Source organism: Lactuca saligna, chromosome 4, assembly GCF_052625555.1.
Source record: "Lactuca saligna cultivar CGN05327 chromosome 4, ASM5262555v1, whole genome shotgun sequence".
In the NCBI taxonomy this organism is placed as follows: domain Eukaryota; kingdom Viridiplantae; phylum Streptophyta; class Magnoliopsida; order Asterales; family Asteraceae; genus Lactuca; species Lactuca saligna.
The window spans coordinates 278,935,238-278,953,135 of NC_136420.1; positions in this window are offsets into that span (position 1 = coordinate 278,935,238).

The window sequence follows — 17,898 nt, forward strand, 5'->3', positions numbered from 1 at the left end:
GAAATGAAGATTATTCTTTCAACATTCAATCCTTCAACCCCAGATGCAAGGTGAAGCTGAAATTGAAGATTATGTGACAGATTGCATTGAAGTCTCCTCAATCAGTCTGTTGCTATCTATGAAACTGCTGAAGTGTTCCAGAAGATTTGTTCTCTCTGATGTTCTCTCTGAAGATTCTCAAGCTGAAAGCGCTATCTTTCAAGAATCAGTACTTCAAGCCTCCTCACCCAATGTACGTTCAATGCCAAATTCTGAAGAAACCCTCAAGTGCTCAAGATGAAGTCATTCATTGAAGATTCATATGTTCATCCTGATGTTGTGAAGAAATTGAAGGTTAAAGCTGAAGCCGAGCTCCCATTGAAGATTGAAAAAAAGAGCTATCTACTTTTTAGGGGGAGATTGTTGGGTCAAAAATATGGTTTATACTTTGCTTTCATGGGCAATTATGTTTTTATGTAATATTTTATGAGCTTACAATCTAGTTTACGGCCAGGTGGGGTTTACGGTTGAGTTTACGGCCATAAACAGTTTTACGGCCATAAACCCATTTACAGCCCATGTTATACGTGTTGGATTAGTGTCTAAGTCCATAACTATTTTGGTATGTACTTGACCAGATAGTGCATGGTCCTTTTGGGTTGCCTTCACCAAAGCAACTTGATTGGAGAAATAAATAAAGAGAGAAATGTTATTATGATTTATTAATATGTTATAAGAATAATATATTAAAGGAGAAATCATATTTGTTTAATTAATATTGGTCAATAATTAATTATGAATTAATTTTATGATCAAGTGTAATTAATTAAATTAGTGGGGCTGATTTGTAATTATGTGATAGTTACAAAATAAGGTAAGGATTATCTTAAATATAGGGTGAACGAATTTAAAGAGATAATGCCTTAGAATTCGACTAGGATAAGGGTTTCTAAGACTTATCTTAGGGTTACTTGGTGGGCAAGCAACTAGATAAGGATAAGGACTAAAACCCTAATCTTTACACCTATATAAACCCCCTAAGGCTCATGAATTCATCTAAGCCTTCCCAAGAAGTCCTAAGGACGAATTCCTACCTCTCTCCTCTCTCCTTATACCTTCTCCATTTGCTCTTGGTGTTTGTAAGCCATTAGAGGAGTGACCCTTGTGACTCTAAGCATTCCAAAGTCAATACAAGGAGATTTGTGATTGTTATTACTACATAACAATCAAGGTAACATCTTAAACCTATTCCCATGCTTATATGATTATTTGAATGCTAGAATTAGGGTTTATAGTCTTGGATTCAAAGCATGTACAATAGAGAAACCTAGATCCAAGCATTAGGGTTTGTATGAGCACATAGGATGTCTTATGACAAAAACCCATCAGTGTTATCAGAGCCTAGGATGGTTTCAATTGTATTGATGCATTGTATATCTAAAAAATTCCATTTTTGGTGTTCTAGAGGCTGGACTCGCCGAGTCCATAGCTGAACTCGCCGAGTCTAGGGTGACTTGACGAGTCCAGGCTTGACTCGACGAGTCAACTCTTCAGATAGTGCTTATCTCGGGATTTCTTGCTGTTTTTGCATATGGATAGTTACCTTATCATGTTAGATCAATATTAATCCGATTATATGATATATTTGACTATATTTTTGATCTAAATGAAGATATTTATCAATTAATAAGATAATTGTTTCCTTATAAGATAATTGATTAATTATTTTGAGTAAATTGATAAATTGTTTTGCAAGAAATCATTAAATAAATCAAATATGGATAATTATGTGATTAAATGTTAATTTAAAATTATTTGTTATTTGATCCTTGTTGTTATGAAAAGTTTCATATTTTCCCCTTTAGGTTTTATAGTTTAAATTTGAACCCAAAAGTTTTGAAGTTTTGAAATTTAAATAGTTAAAACCCTAATGTTTTGAAAAAGGTTTCAAAACTTGCCCTCAAGTTTTGGAATTTAAAAGTTGATTAAAAGTTGATTAGGAATGTTAAATTCTAAAACCCTAGTAATGTTTTGAAAAGTTCAAATCACTCCCTTATGGTTTTATTAATTGATTAAGGTGTATAATTAAAAGAGATTTAATAAATCCATAAAAGTTTAGGTTTACAATTTAATTGAATTAAAAGTATAATTGTTAAATTTGATCACCTAATATTTTAAAAGTGTAAAATGCACCCTATACTATATATAACATTAAATGTCTAATGTTATATATATGTATGAGTAAAAGTCAGTCTTACCGTTAGTAGGCCTCATTCACGAAGCTGGTCTATAAGGGGTGTTTAAGGAAATTGCCTATAATATGGCGATTGAATGGGTATCCACTCTTACCCACCGCACTCTTGACTAGTGGAGGGTCGTTAGCCGAACGGGTAGGATAGGACGAAACCTTCGATTATAAGTATAATGAAATACAAAGTAACTTAATGTTTTGCAAATTCCCAATCTTAGTTACTTAGGCAAAAGTGAATTGATGCAATTCCATGAAATTACACTTTGTGCCCTTGCGAAGACGTTAGTGGAGCGTATGTGGTTTACCGGCACACTAAATGGTTCTAAGCAAAGGTAGCAAAGGGTGACTCAATGTTTGTCATAGTTCGGTGGAGCGTGTGTGGTTTACCAACACATCGAATAGGTGACTGTAACATGTGAGGGCACCATGTAACTTTGCATAGTTATTCACACCCGCTTTGTGATCCTCGGCATCCCAATCACAAGCGAGAGGGGCATATCGAGATTTAAACATGCCATTGAAATGTTCAATGAATCTCAAAGGATCTAGGAGTTTTCATAGATTTAAAACTTAAATTTATTTTTTCGTTTTTCATGGTGGAAATTAGTGAATCGTCATTCACTTACCTTCAAATATTCTGCAACTAGATTACGACATCCCTTTTCTAGGTTGTAGCGTATTGTGTTGGGTCCTAGCCTTAGTATCTCATTTGGGTGATTTACTAAGGACTCAATCAATCAATCAACTAACTTGAATTTGTTTCTCCCGTTTTGTAGATGTCAAAGTTCGACAACTATGGTCTTCCCAAATCCCGTGGAACAAGCATTCCACATGAAGATGATATTCCATGATTCGATCGAGGAACAATAAATCATGCTTCACTTCTTCCTCCTCCTCCTCCAATTATTCTCCCTAACCCACAAGATTGTAAAATTGAAAGGTTCAGTATCACTCAAGCCCTTTTGGCAAGTAAACATAAAGAAGGGAAGTTGGTGTGTGCACACGTCTTAGGGATGAAGTCACATGTTGATAAGTTAAGAATGATGGGATCCGTTGTCAGTGAAGAGATGGCTGTTGATTAGGTTCTTCAGTCACTTCCTAACTCGTATAGTGAGTTCGTAAGAGAGTACTATATGATGAACCACGACGTGACCCTTATTGATCTCACCTATATGCTTATTGTTGCTGAATCAGCAATGGTTTGGCGCAATAGAAAAGCAAAGTTGATTGGTGAATCTGCCTTCAAGACCTCTATGGATATAGACAATGGCAATGAAAGACATTCAATGATCAAAAAGGTTGATCATAAGAGAAAGGCGATATTTGAAGTAGTTCCATGTGTTGTTCCTAAAGAGTCAATTTGATTTTATTGCCAAGAGAAGGGGCATTGGAGACGAAGTTGCCCTATTTACCTAAGAGATCTAAGAGATGGGAGAGTCAAAAGTATGACTACGCTTCAGGTAAAATCCACTATCTAACTCCGTTAAGTTCCTATTCATTGATTCTTAATACATGATGTGATAAAATTGCATTTGAATGTTTTGCAGGATCGGTGAAAAGAAAGGAAGCTTGATAAGAGAGCAAGATGAATCTAATCACAAGAGATGGATCTCGATTGCATGGACTTGAAGATTGGATTTTGAGCTTAGATAATTATGATAGAAATTTTCCTTTTACATAGTTTTCAATAGATTTTGCATTGTAAGGACAAATGTTTTTCCGCTGCTTCTATAAATAAAATAAATTTTGACTTATTTATTTGTTTTATTTCCTTGCAATGAAATCGTTATGAAAATTGATGTTTGCATATTTCTACAACGAATGGATATGATTCTTAGTTATGTTATTTATGGAAATGTCGAGAATTTACCAAATAGGGAGAGTTTCTCATCGCCCAAAGTTTCAATTGGACTGAAATTTGGAATCACGCAACTTGGTTGCATGATGAATGAGAAATTTCATATTTGGAAATTAGACAAATTCGTTGACAAAGTATCAAGTGAAGGACTAGGAGATCGAGTACACAAAGTTGTGTGTTGATCAAGTTCACCATAAGAGTAACAAAGATATTCGTCATGATTTACTAAAGGCTTAGTAAATACGATTATACTTACAGGATTAAGTGTAATTATGAATTGATTAAAGGGTTTAGATCAATAGTAGAACGAATAAGAAGAATCAAGTATGCAGAAAAATAAAAGTTTCTCCATTCTAAGAAGAAGGGAGAGTAGCTTTTATGCTTTATGATAGATCTTAATGATTAAGAACCATATCTCAATTGATCCTCTAAGTGAGTCTTAGTACAATTGTATGTTTAAGAAGAGGAATCAAGGATTGAAGAAATGGTTAAATCAAGAAGTCTATCATACTTCGTTCCAATAACACGTCTTAAAGTTAAGATTGTGACAATGAGTGAAAAGTATTAAAGGTTTATAACATTCATCAAATGTGGAAAGTTGTGATGTCTTGAATAAGACAAAGACCGACTAGGACCAATTTATGAAGTGTTTTGATAAAAACTACACTAACTCTTGAATATTTGTTTGTCAAGAAATGGTTATTGACAAAAGAATCTTATATGTGAAAGAGTCAGTGGGAGCCGTAATGGTCTTGAAAGGTTTCAAGAACAAGTCAAATAAACCTTATTGATCATCACTACCACACGAGTTGAGGTTTACAACCTATCGTGTTGACATTATTTTGTTTCTGTGCTGTTTCCAATTGAGTTAATTATGCATGTGAGTTCTATGAGTTCTCATTTTGAATGCATAAAAGGCAAGGCACCTTGATCAATGAAAGGTACATTGATAGGAAAAAGGTGAGATGCTTAACTACTTGGAAGACGTGGTGGGTAGTTGTGCTACCATAAGGCAAGAAATCAAGATTAAGAAAGTTCGGTCCATATGAGTTTGAATTTGTCGTAAACTTTGGTTTTAACAAATTCACATGGATAGAACACATACAGCGTTTAAATCTAAGTGTCATAAGATTTCCTTCTTCATGAAAATGATTGTGAGGAAATGCTTTCACTAAGAAAGATTTTAAGAAGATAGTGATTGTAAAATTGCATTCTCGAATTCGATCATGGTTACGGTATCCCTTTCCATAATTTGAATTGTGAGGTTTGGCAATTAGTCTTAATTGTTTAAACACACATATGAGCTATCGAAGGCAAAGGTGTACAAGTTCAAGAAGCCTTGATAAAAGATTATCAAAGCATTAAGTATTAGAAACATGGACTTAAGAAATTCAATAGGTATTGTTTTTCTGAAAGTTAAGATGTTTATGAATACATGTCGAAGCTAGTGGAAGCATAAGTGTTATGTTTTATAGTAATCATCATGATAGTGGGAGCATAAAAGTTATGATTGTATGATTATTATGGAAAGTATTGCAAGTTGGCAATATTAATTATAGAAAAACAAGAGTTATACCTTGCAAAGTCGTAAGGGTTGTAAAGTTGTTTTGCTATAATTAAGGGAGAGAATATTATGCTTCATTTCAAATCTAAAGGCTTAGGTTGAGAAATGTTAATAAATTTAGTCAAAGGTACATAGTGTGTTCTTAAAATTTTGATTATGATTACGGAATTCCTTTTCACAATTCGAATTTTGAGAACATAGCAAATAAAACATTGTGCATTGTGTCCCATACGCTTCGGGTATAGGATCGATTGAAAATGCTTTAATGTTTGACCATTCTAAGATTTTCCAAATGTCTAGCGCATTTAGAGGAAAAAGGGACTAGAATCGATTTTGACTAAAATAATTAAACAACTATCAAAGGACAATCCAAAGTTCGATGAGGATTGGTTGCTTCTGAGTAGTTGGAAGCATGGTATTAGTGGACCATATTGACATTATGATGAATAGAAAAGATTCTATTAAGAATAAGTTGTCATATGGAAAATATGGAAGCGTGTCCATATTGGGAAGTAAATATTGAAAATCTATGACTAGATTAGAAACTTTTATGCAAAAGGATGTTCAAAGAAATGTACTTTGAGTGAGAGACATCATATCTAAGGAATTGTCTTGTAACGATCTCCGTTAGAGAACTTTGTAATATCATTGGCAATAGTCTTTGTGACTTTGGTGCAGTGAAATTATGAAAGAATCATTGCATAAAATGTTAGAATCTAGCATATTCTATAAGTGGCAAGAATTTGATATTCTAAAACTTATGAAAAACGGATTTGGAGTTGTGAAATGAGAATGATTGGAAATGTGTCCAATGTGATCTATTTCACAAAATAATAACCATAGGTAAACATTGTGTGCATGCTAGGAGCATGGGACAAGTGTAATAATTCAAGTAAGAAGTTGATTACCCAAAACGACAAATAATGAGTAATCGATATGGTGATAAATAAAAGGAGTTTTATTTATACTCAAAGGGTTGAGGCCATATGGGATTAGTATTATTCTTGTGTTTCACTTTGCATGTTTTGACTTCCAGAATAATTGAGTTTATTAAGAATAATCGAATTATTCAAACGGGCCATAGTCATTCATATGTTGGAAGTAGATATGAATGAAGACTGTCGTGAATTGGTGTATGGATTGTCAAAAAGAGTATTAGACATAAGGAAATGTTTGCTGCAACATTCATGAGTGCTTATGAATATGAATTTGAGCATTGGATCAAACCCACGCTCACTTGGATCACTCCATGAATTGTATCACGAGTGATTGGTGAGACGATAACATCTTATATTCTTGAAACCGAGATGTGTGAGCTGTATCTTGCTAATCGGTTGCACATTGATAATATGTAAACACACTAGTAACTTGGTGTTATAAAACATATTGTTGTGTGTGATTTGGTTGGTGAGTGCAAGCAAGCATTGTATCAAAGTTTATCCGTTCCTTTTATTCAAAGTAGAATAAAAGCGATATCTTTTGGGCCCCTCGATGGTTTAGTGATGAGAAATGTAAATGCTCGGCCGGGCTAGGGCTAATTTGATTTGTTCAATTAGTCTGTCATCATAAATCAGAAATCAAGAAGTAGTACAAAGAGAATGATTAGAAATCATATCTCATATGATATCTAGAATGGTGGAATATAGATCCCTTATCTTAAGGACACGCGTATCTGATAGGATCAGAGTTGACAACGGCTTTGGAAAGTTACGATTGCAGATCAGGATCTGAACTCATACGCATAATAGTTATTAGACTTATCCAAGTGGGAGACTGTTGTATTAGTGTCTATGTCCATAACTATTTTGGTATGTACTTGACCTGATAGTGCATGGTCCTTTTTGGTTGCCTTCACCAAAGCAACTTGACTGGAGAAATAAATCAAGAGAGAAATGTTATTATGATTTATTAATATGTTATAAGAATAATATATTAAAGGAGAAATCATATCTGTTTAATTAATATTGGTCAATAATTGATTAGGAATTAATTTTGTGATCAAGTGTAATTAATTAAACTAGAGGGGCTGATTTGTAATGATGTGATAGTTACAAAATAAGGTAAGGATTATCTTAAATATAGGGTGAACGAATTTAAGGAGATAATGCCTTAGAATTCGACTAGGATAAGGGTTTCTAAGAGTTATCTTATGGTTATTTGGTGGGCAAGCAACTAGATAAGGATAAGGACTAAAACCCTAATCTTTACACCTATATAAACCCCCTAAGGCTCATGAATTCATCTAAGCCTTACCAAGAAGTCCTAAGGACGAATTCCTACCTCTCTCCTCTCTCTTTATACCTTCCCAATTTGCTCTTGGTGTTTGTAAGCCATTAGAGGAGTGATACTTGTGACTCTAAGCATTCCAAAGTCAATACAAGGAGATTTGTGATTGTTATTACTACATAACAATCAAGGTAACATCTGAAACCTATTCTCATGCTAATATCATTATTTGAATGCTAGAATTAGGGTTTATAGTCTTGGATTCAAAGCATGTACAATAAAGAAACCTAGATCCAAGCATTAGGGTTTGTATGAGGACATAGGATGTCTTATGACCAAAACCCATCAATACAGCCCATATTCTCCATGTATATATATATATATATATATATATATATATATATATATATATATATAGGTGTTAGGGTGAGGAGTAAAGATTGATGAACCCTAAGGAGTTTACGGCCAGAGAGATGAGAGTTTACGGCCAGAGAGCATTTTGTGTGAATCTTTTGTATCTAGAACTTTAATTCATATCAATTCATACAAAGATTCATATTATTCTTCTTCTCCTTCTCTTCTTATTGTGATCTGACATCAGTCGTTTGATTGGGATTCCGCACTATTAAACGGATCTGATTGATACACATGCAAATTAGGGACTTATAGAATAAGATTTATTTTCTATAATTAATCTAAGGTTCTTGATGTTCATTATTTATTGTTATCAATTAGAGAAAACGGAAATCCAAAGTAGATTTAACGTGAGTTTAAGGGTTAAAATTTTCCGCTTTATATGTTTTAGTAACCTACAAAACCCATCAATTAGAACATGAAGGAAGGTATCTTTTGTGCTAGAGTTTGACTCATAGAGACCTAAGTCTAGTGATTTTCATCGTACAATGGAGGATCATTAGGGTCCAACTTGTAACAACGTAAATTTTAAAACCAATTTTTCATTTTTACAAACATCAAAAACATCGAGTAATAATTTAGGTTCCAATGTAAACAATATTGTCACGACCGATTACATAACAACGATCACAAAAATAGTTTCCCCCCCGAGTGTGTGTGTGTACGATCACGCCGGCGCCTTCCCACGGTCCTCGCTAGTACCTGAAACACATATTACAACATCTGTAAGCATAAATGCTTAGTGAGTTCCCCAAAATACAACCTACGCACATACGCCTTTGCAGGCCCTGACCTTCCGGTCCATGTGTCTCAGGGGACTTCCGTCCCGACTGGGTAAACCTTCCGGTCCTACCCACGTCAACCTTACGGTCCATTTTACAACGCCTTCCGTCCCATAACATAATGCCTTCCAGCCCACATCAAGCATATCATACATGGCACATATAACGATTAACTTATCACACATAATGCATATATCTCATATCATATTCGACCTTCCGGTCACACAGTCAAACCCTTCCGGGTACAGTATAGTGAGAAGACTCACCTCGTATATCTCGCTAACTCGCGAACCCTGGATATCACTCGTGCTCGAACCCCCGAGCTATAATCCTCCTATAACATCATATATCTCTAATTAATACTTGTACCACTAAGGTTGACCATCCCTATCAAGTCAACACTGGTCAACTCTGGTCAACAGTCAATGGTCAATTTGACCGGACTCGGCGAGTGCACTACAGCAACTCGGCGAGTCTACGCGTTTTCACCAACTCGCAAGGATTTCGCTTTGACACGTCGAGTACTCCCCTGACTCGATGAGTTCCACCTGGTCATGAATCGCAGGGCCACCGCGACTCAACTCGCCGAGTCGCAAGGACAACTCAGCGAGTTCTAGCTCGACTCAGTCCACCTGTCAATCCCTCTCTAACTCCCCGTGACTCACTGAGTCAACCATAACATGGAAGGACCACTCACTAAGTGGTTAAGGACAATCTTCATGCTACTCATCGAGTCTGTTCTTCAGACTCGGCGAGTCCATGCCATGCATCGACTCAAACTTGCTTCCGAGGTCAGATCCGCTCCATAAACTCATAGATCTAGCCCTCCTAAGCTCATTTATCACGTAAAGTCATAGTCTTGGCCACCATGCAACACTTACAAGGTTCTTTTTTGAGAAATGACCACTAATATGGCAACCCTAGCCTCCAACCTAAAAGGAAGGACATAAAGCATATCATTTGGGACTTTCTGGACCTGCTAAGGTCCAGATCTAGGTACCATATCTCCATGGGACCTCTCACACTTCAATTACAAAGCAAATAAGGCAAGAAGAAACCCTAGATTTGACCATATCAACATAAACACGGAAATAAGCTCTGAAAGATACCTCAAGAAGCTTCCCTTGGCGAAATGGAAGTAAATCCAAGCTCCCAACTCTTCTAGCTTGACTTTCCCCCTTCCTTTCTTGCAAAAACACACAAATTTGGTGAACAATAGCCTCTTATCTCACTCACAGGAGCTCTCAGCTGCTTTGGTGCTCTCAAGGATCAAGGTGGCCGCAATGAAGGGCCATAAGATCCTTTAAATAGAGCTTAGGACCGGAAAATTAGGGTTTCATCAAACAGCGCGGACTCGCCGAGTCCATCCCTTGAACTCGCCGAGTCCAGGCGCGAACCCGCGTCCAGAACCGCGACCCTAATCGGCGAGTTCGAGCTCCAACTCGCCAAGTCCCCTCATAAAACACCAAAAATATATGCGAATAAAAGATACCTGGAAATCCGGGCTATTACAATAACCCTTCAGTTTGGTATGGTATCCAAAGTAAAGACCTTATTTTGGGTTGAGTTGGTTTGAAAAGGAGCAGGAGTCTCTGATAAAGATTGAGTTTTAACTCGGATATTAGGAGTGAAGGTACAACAAGGAATGAAGAGCGAGTGAAAGTTAAGCACGACTAGCAGAAAAGAAGTCCAATATTTTGATACTCTTTTTGAAAGACATAATAGTTATAGTTACATCTTAGGATGGAAATGCGACTTGCAAATCATCATCTAGCCTTATTTTTCTCATGATTCTGGGACATAATAATCATAAGGGTGAGATAATAGGGAGATCGCTAGTCTTGCTCGTTACAGACTACATATTATAAGTCTTTTAGGGAATTTATCCATAAGCGATAAAACGACATTTTAATGGAAGATTATTTAGAATAAATAATCTTAGCCAAAGCTTGTAGTAGGTGTGACGAGGATTCCATATATATAAAGAACTATGAACTCTTACTAAGTCTGAGGAAGATATGATTCTTCAAAATTTCGCGATCAAAATGACAAATATAGGTTCGTCATAGAAAGTTAAACGGAGATACGTTGCCTAGTAGCCTAAGTAATCTAAACTAACTTCGTTGTAATCGTAAAACCGAGATCGTGCATATAGAGAACATCCAAATCTGACTTCGTGTGAGAAAGTTGTGATTTTCAAAGTTTCGGTGTAGTAGCATACGACATAGAAATCTAAATTCAAATAGGTCGATTATTAGGGAAAACAATTTTAACAAGAGTCAAAGATCTTGTTGATATGGTTTTATCGATATAAAGACAGTCGAGAATGGATGTTGTATGTAACGCCCGCAGATTCGGGCTAGTCAATTTAGAGACAATAAACATCAAAAATGACATTTTAATAGAAGATTATTTATAATAAATAATCTTAACCAAGTTATAGTATATTTCACAAGGGTTTCGTACATATAAAGAACGCCAAAATCCGAGTTATAACGAAAAAGTTGTGACCCGTCGAATTTTTTCGGCAAAACCGGCATGGCGTCAGGAGACGTAAATAGTAAATTTACGATAGAGGACTTTTTAGCCTTAGTAATCTAATCAGAATTCTTAGAATATGTTAAACTGAGACCGTCCATAAAAAGAATGCCCAAATCTAACTTCTCATGAGGAAGTTATGATTTTTCTAAGATTTGACATAACAATGCACAGCCCGAAAATATGAATTTTAGATCCGTCGATTTTCAGCCAAAACAATATAAACGAGAAATGATAATATCATTAATAGTAGTTAGACGATAAAAAGACATTAAAAAACGGAGCTCGTATACGAAAGATATGGACGAAGCATTGTCTCTACTATTCGATCGCGGCGAATTCGATACAGTTTTGTAAATCCGAGATAGGATGAGAATTAGTCAATGGTGTCTAGATGAAACTTGTATTACTCATAAATACCAACATGTGGATATAAATAACGTCAAAAACAGAGCTCGTATGCGAAAGATATGGATGAAACTTTGTCTCTACTTTTCGAGCGCGACGAATTCGAATACAGTTTTGTAAATCTGAGATACAATGAGAATTAGATGACGGGGTCTAAATGAAAGTTGTATTACTCGTAAATACCAATGTGTGGATATAAATAACATAGAAAATGGAGCTCGTACGCGGAAGATACGGACGAAGCTTAGGGGCTACTCTACGATAAAATCTCTATAAATAAAGGATGAATCCTTCATATTTTCTTCACACCACAAGCCTCTATTTCTCTCTCTAACTTCTCTCTAGCCTCCTTAAACCCCTCCCAAGTCTAGGAAACCTCCCTAGTATGAGAAGGAAGCCCCAGACTGCTTGACAGCTCCGAGAAGAAAAGCTTATGGCTCGGAAAAGCTGCTCCAGCGAAACCCGGTTTTTTAATAAAAACCCGTTGTAAGTGAGCTACGTCTACACTCTTTCTAATATAGCTTTTATTTAAATATAGTAATGTTATTAGGATATTATAATATTTATTTGGGCTATTATTATGTGTTATATAGGTGTCGTTATAATATCTTTTTAACCACTCGCAGTACGGGGAATCTGGTTTAAAAGGCCGCATAAGGTTGTTGGATTTTAGAAGTGCTATATGCCAAAATGGTCCGGCCCTCTGGTGTTTTATGTCTGGCCCCTGTCTGTACATAGTGGGTGAAGAGTATTGTTTAATGCATATATAATAGTAATAATAGTTATACTATTAATTAGTCTAAATAAATACTAGACTAAACCCTAGTGGTAATGATACTAGGTTTTGTCAAAGAAAATTGTTTTAAGAGTTACGAAGCGTTGTCTGAGTTCGGAATCACCACCTTACCAGGTGAGTGCATGGTCCCTTTCATGGACATGATTTTAATACAAGTATTGATTTAAGTATTAAATATATGTTTATGTGCGAGTTATTTGATGTTGCCTGAAATACATATTAAAGAACATACTTGATTATATATGATGATTTAGGATAAAGAGTAAACCTAAATTAATTATAAGGAATATTAGGTAGTATCTTCTTATGAGTACGAGTGAGTTATACACAGAGAATAGAACTTTAAAATAAGTCATTGATCCAGGTGCATGGATTAGACATAGTCATTATCCCTAGTCCGAGAGTATGGAATTGGACATAGTCAATTGTCATTAATCTGGGAGTATGGATTAAGACATAGTCAGCTATCATTAATCCGGAAGTATGGATTAAGACATAGTCAATTGTCCTTAGTTCGGGAGTATGTATAGGACATAGTTATATGATAGTAATCCGGGAGTATGGATTAAGACATAGTTAATTGTCCCTAATCGGAGAGTATGGAATGGACACAATTATTGATCCGGGAGTATGGATTAGATATACCCGATCCGGGAGAATGGATTAGGTAAAGAGGTTAATTTTAGATCCGAGAGTATAGATTGCTTTGTTGTAAGGATCGACGGTGTGGGGTAAAGTGGCTTATATATGGTGAAATTGTATATTTTGTGAGTTCTAAAATGTATATATGATACAACATTGTGGGATTGAAATCCCTATGTACTCACCAGGTTTCCCAACCTGACCCACTAAGTTTATTTATATCACATGTGTTGTTATGAAGTCACATTACACTGAGAGACTAAGGAGATATAAATCACTAACGATAATGAATGTAAGTTCTGTTTATTCTTATGTTTCTGTATTGACGATAACATCCCAAATGTTTTAAAATGAATAAAAATATTTTTCTTCGTAAATGCCTTGATAACGTATTTATCATGTTTTACTGGGAACAAATTCTGGAACATTTTTATTAAATTGGTGCTTTGATTTTTATAAAGCATCAACAAAATCGATCTTTTCTGGCTGTGAAAATGGGGATGTCACAGCTGGTATCAGAGAATTAGTTGAAGCGAACTAGGAATAATGATTTATTTCTAGACTTAAACTTAGAATGCTAAGCGATGATCGTGAGGAATGTGCCTAATAAATATTAGGTAATACACCTGAATGGACACAAGCACTAGCTAATTTAAGGAAAATGCTTAACATGATTTTATGTGCTAAATGAATTGTGATGTTTTATGATGCCATTATTTGATCGGATCTATGGTCTGTTGCCAGCCAGATCTGGAAATTTTATGTGTTCAGATTTCTAAACGTTAATTACGATATTAGAACTAGCATGTAACTTTTCGGAGGAATAAAGATGAATATGCATCTAAATCTTCTCTATCTATATTCTCATATTGATACATTGAATGCATGCTTCCATGAACATAACATCTTGGTGAAGACACATAGTGAATTAAATAAATGGAGGAAATGATAAGGCTTATGATACTGAATGATACCTATCGGAAGATACCATAAGAGTGGTATCTTGCTTTTAGAATATGTTTGATAAAATAACGTTATGTATACAGGAGTATGGTACGTACGAATGTACACATTTGATTGGCAGGATGATAGAACGACTGGTGTAATTCCTAAAGTTGTACTATTGTCTGATGTTTCCATCACCAACAGAGTTGAAGCATAATTGTTGTTGATGATATGCATGGAAGAATTCCTAGTAGAGTCTAGGGAAATATTTATGATTATTTGGACACATTCGTATGTGTTGAATTGTTTTGTGCTTTTAAGAAATAAGAACTTGGGGACCGCGAGACAATACTTGGGACGAGTATGAGTAGGTGTGAATGGTAGTAGAGGCCTATACGACCGGAAGCATATGACTCGCACTTGGATCAGGGAGAGTCATAAAGTTACCAAGAAGCTAGTAATTGATTTCGTTTTATTCAAGTATGTCGTTACCATCGTTTCGGTAATGATTAAGAAGATGCTTGTTGTTTCGACCCTAGTGGTCATATCAAATTGAGTCCGACTAAGATGAGTATGTTACGTGGTTCAGAGAACCAAGTTCGATGTAGCATCTAACTTAATCCAGAAGATTGAAGTGAAAGATAATTGAATCGGTCAATAGAAGTATCGTGCGAGTTAAAGAAGTTGGTAGCTAGAAATGTTACATGTTAAAATGTGATTATATCACATTAGAACATGAAGGAAAGTATATTCCACTCCGGAATTTGACTCTAAGAGACATGAGTCTGAGCTTTGCAACATACGATGAGAGTTCATTAGAACGTAAACCGTTAGTCTATCGTGGAAATCAAATAAACTTATCTTAAGTTTGTTAAGAAGAAGGAGTTTCTAAAAAAGAGCGATTTTGCGACATGAAGGTCATGATTGCAAGTGTAACAAGACATAGAGAACGGGTGCAAGATCAAGCACCGCTTGTAGTCAAGAAGACCAGGAGTTAGATACGCATTAAAAGAAACATAGAAGGTACGATTATTACCTAGGATGAAGAGATAACGTATGGAGTCATCATGGGAGCCCTGTTTCATTGATGATTTCGGGACGTAATCATCCTAAGGGGGAGATAATTGTAATGCCCGCAGATTTGGGTTAGTCATTTAGAGACAATAAGCATCAAAAATGACTTTTTAATAGAAGATTATTTATAATAAATAATCTTAACCAAGTTTTAGTATATTTCACAAGGGTTTAGTACATATAAAGAACGCCGAAATCCGAATTATAATGAAGAAGTTATGACCCGTCAAAGTTTTTTGGCAAAACCAGCACGACACTAGGAGACGTAAATAGTGAATTTAAGATAGAGGATTTTTTCCCTTAGTAATCTAATCAAAATTCGTAGAATATGTTAAACTGAGACCGTCCATAAAAAGAACACCCAAATCTAACTTCGTATGAGGAAGTTCTGATTTTTCTAAGATTTGGCATAACAATGCACAACCCGGAAATATGAACTTTAGATCGGTCGATCTTCAGCCAAAACAATATAAACGAAAATGAGAATATCGTTAATAGTAGTTAAACGATAAAAAGGCATTCGAAAACAAAGCTCGTATGCGAAAGATATGGACGAAGCATAGTCTCTACTCTTCGATCGCGGCGAATTCGATACAGTTTTGTAAATCCGACATAGGATGAGAATTAGTCAACGGTGTCTAGATGAAACTTGTATTACTCATAAATACCAACACGTGGATATAAATAACATCAAAAACAGAGCTCGTATGCGAAAGATATTGTGACATCCCCATTTTCACGGCCAGAAAAGACCGATTTGTTTATGCTTTGTTTTATAAAATCAGAGTAATCTTTTAAAGAAAACAGTTGCGGAATTTATTCCCAAAGCAAAATATGATAAAAATTATCAAAGCATTTCTCGAAGAGAATGTATTTTCATTTAATAATAAAACCTCGGGATGTCATGTTCCGATACAGACATATAAGCATAAACAGAACATAGATTTAATTACACAATTGATTTATATCTCCTTTAAATCTCTCTATGAAATATGTCTTCGTATTAATACCTATGATACAAAGAAAACTGAGTGGGTCAGGCTTGGGAGCCTGGTGAGCATATAGGGTTTTCAACCCACAATAATATAATTATTATATTCAACCATCAAACAATCAACTCAATTACCCATCCCTATTATCTTCATTAATTCTTAGGATTTTACCCTACGAATTCAACTACCCGTCATTCATTCATTCCTAAGGATTGACCTAAGGAATTAGCACAAACTTCCATTGCTACATAAGGCGCATCTGCCAACATTATCCTTTAAGCACCTCTACCAGGATTACGTCATACACTATGAGGCGCGACTGCCATGTTTATGACATTATCTTTCAGGCGCATCTGTCGACATTATCCTATAAGCACATCTGCCAAGATTATCCTATAAGCGCATCTGCCAGGATTACGACATTCACTACTTGGTGCATCTGCCGATATTATTCTTAAACGTATCTGCTAGTATTATGATATTCTCTAATTGGTGCATCTGCCAATATCATTCTTAATCATCTTTCATACCTCATCGTTTTATCACATACCAACTATCTCATCAACCCATGTTCTACCTAACATATTTGTAGATATAAAATACATATACAGTTTAACTCATTTAAAAACTATATAAAACATCAATCCCACACTCATCTCAAATAAACAACAATATTTAAACACATAGCACGTATTTTATAAAAAATATTTCATATTTATGTGTTAAAAGAAAGTAACTACACACTCACCCAAACATATACTTAATACAGTCAAACAATACTTGTATTATACCCGTGTTTATGAAAGGGACTATACACCCACACATATAAACAACTTTATATTATACACATAGCACGTATTTTATAGCAAATACTTAATATTTATGTGTTAGAAGAATGTAACCACACACTCACTCATATAAAAAACAATATACTTAATACACTCAAACCATACTTGTATTATTATTGTGTTTATGAAAGGTAGTATACACTCACACATATAAAAAAACTTTATATTATACATATAGCATGTATTTTATAGCAAATACTTAATATTTATGTGTTAGAAGAAGGTAACCACACACTCACTCATATAAACAACAATATACTTAATACACTCAAACCATACTTGTATTATTATTGTGTTTATGACAGGTAGTATACACTCACTTGATTAGAAGATGATCGGAAAGCACTACGACTTGTAGAAGTAGTATTCTTCGGTAGATCTGGAAGATCTTCACAAAAACCGGACTCCTCGCGGGCAGAGCTTCGGCTTGGGAATCGACTTCTCGGGATCTTCGGGGCCTCGGGACTTGCTTCGGGGCTCGGGAATGATACCAGGGCTTCGGGATATAAATGGCACGCAAAACGAGGCAAAAACTAGAGAGAATAAAGAGTTTGAACAAGATCTAGAGTAAAAAGCTACTT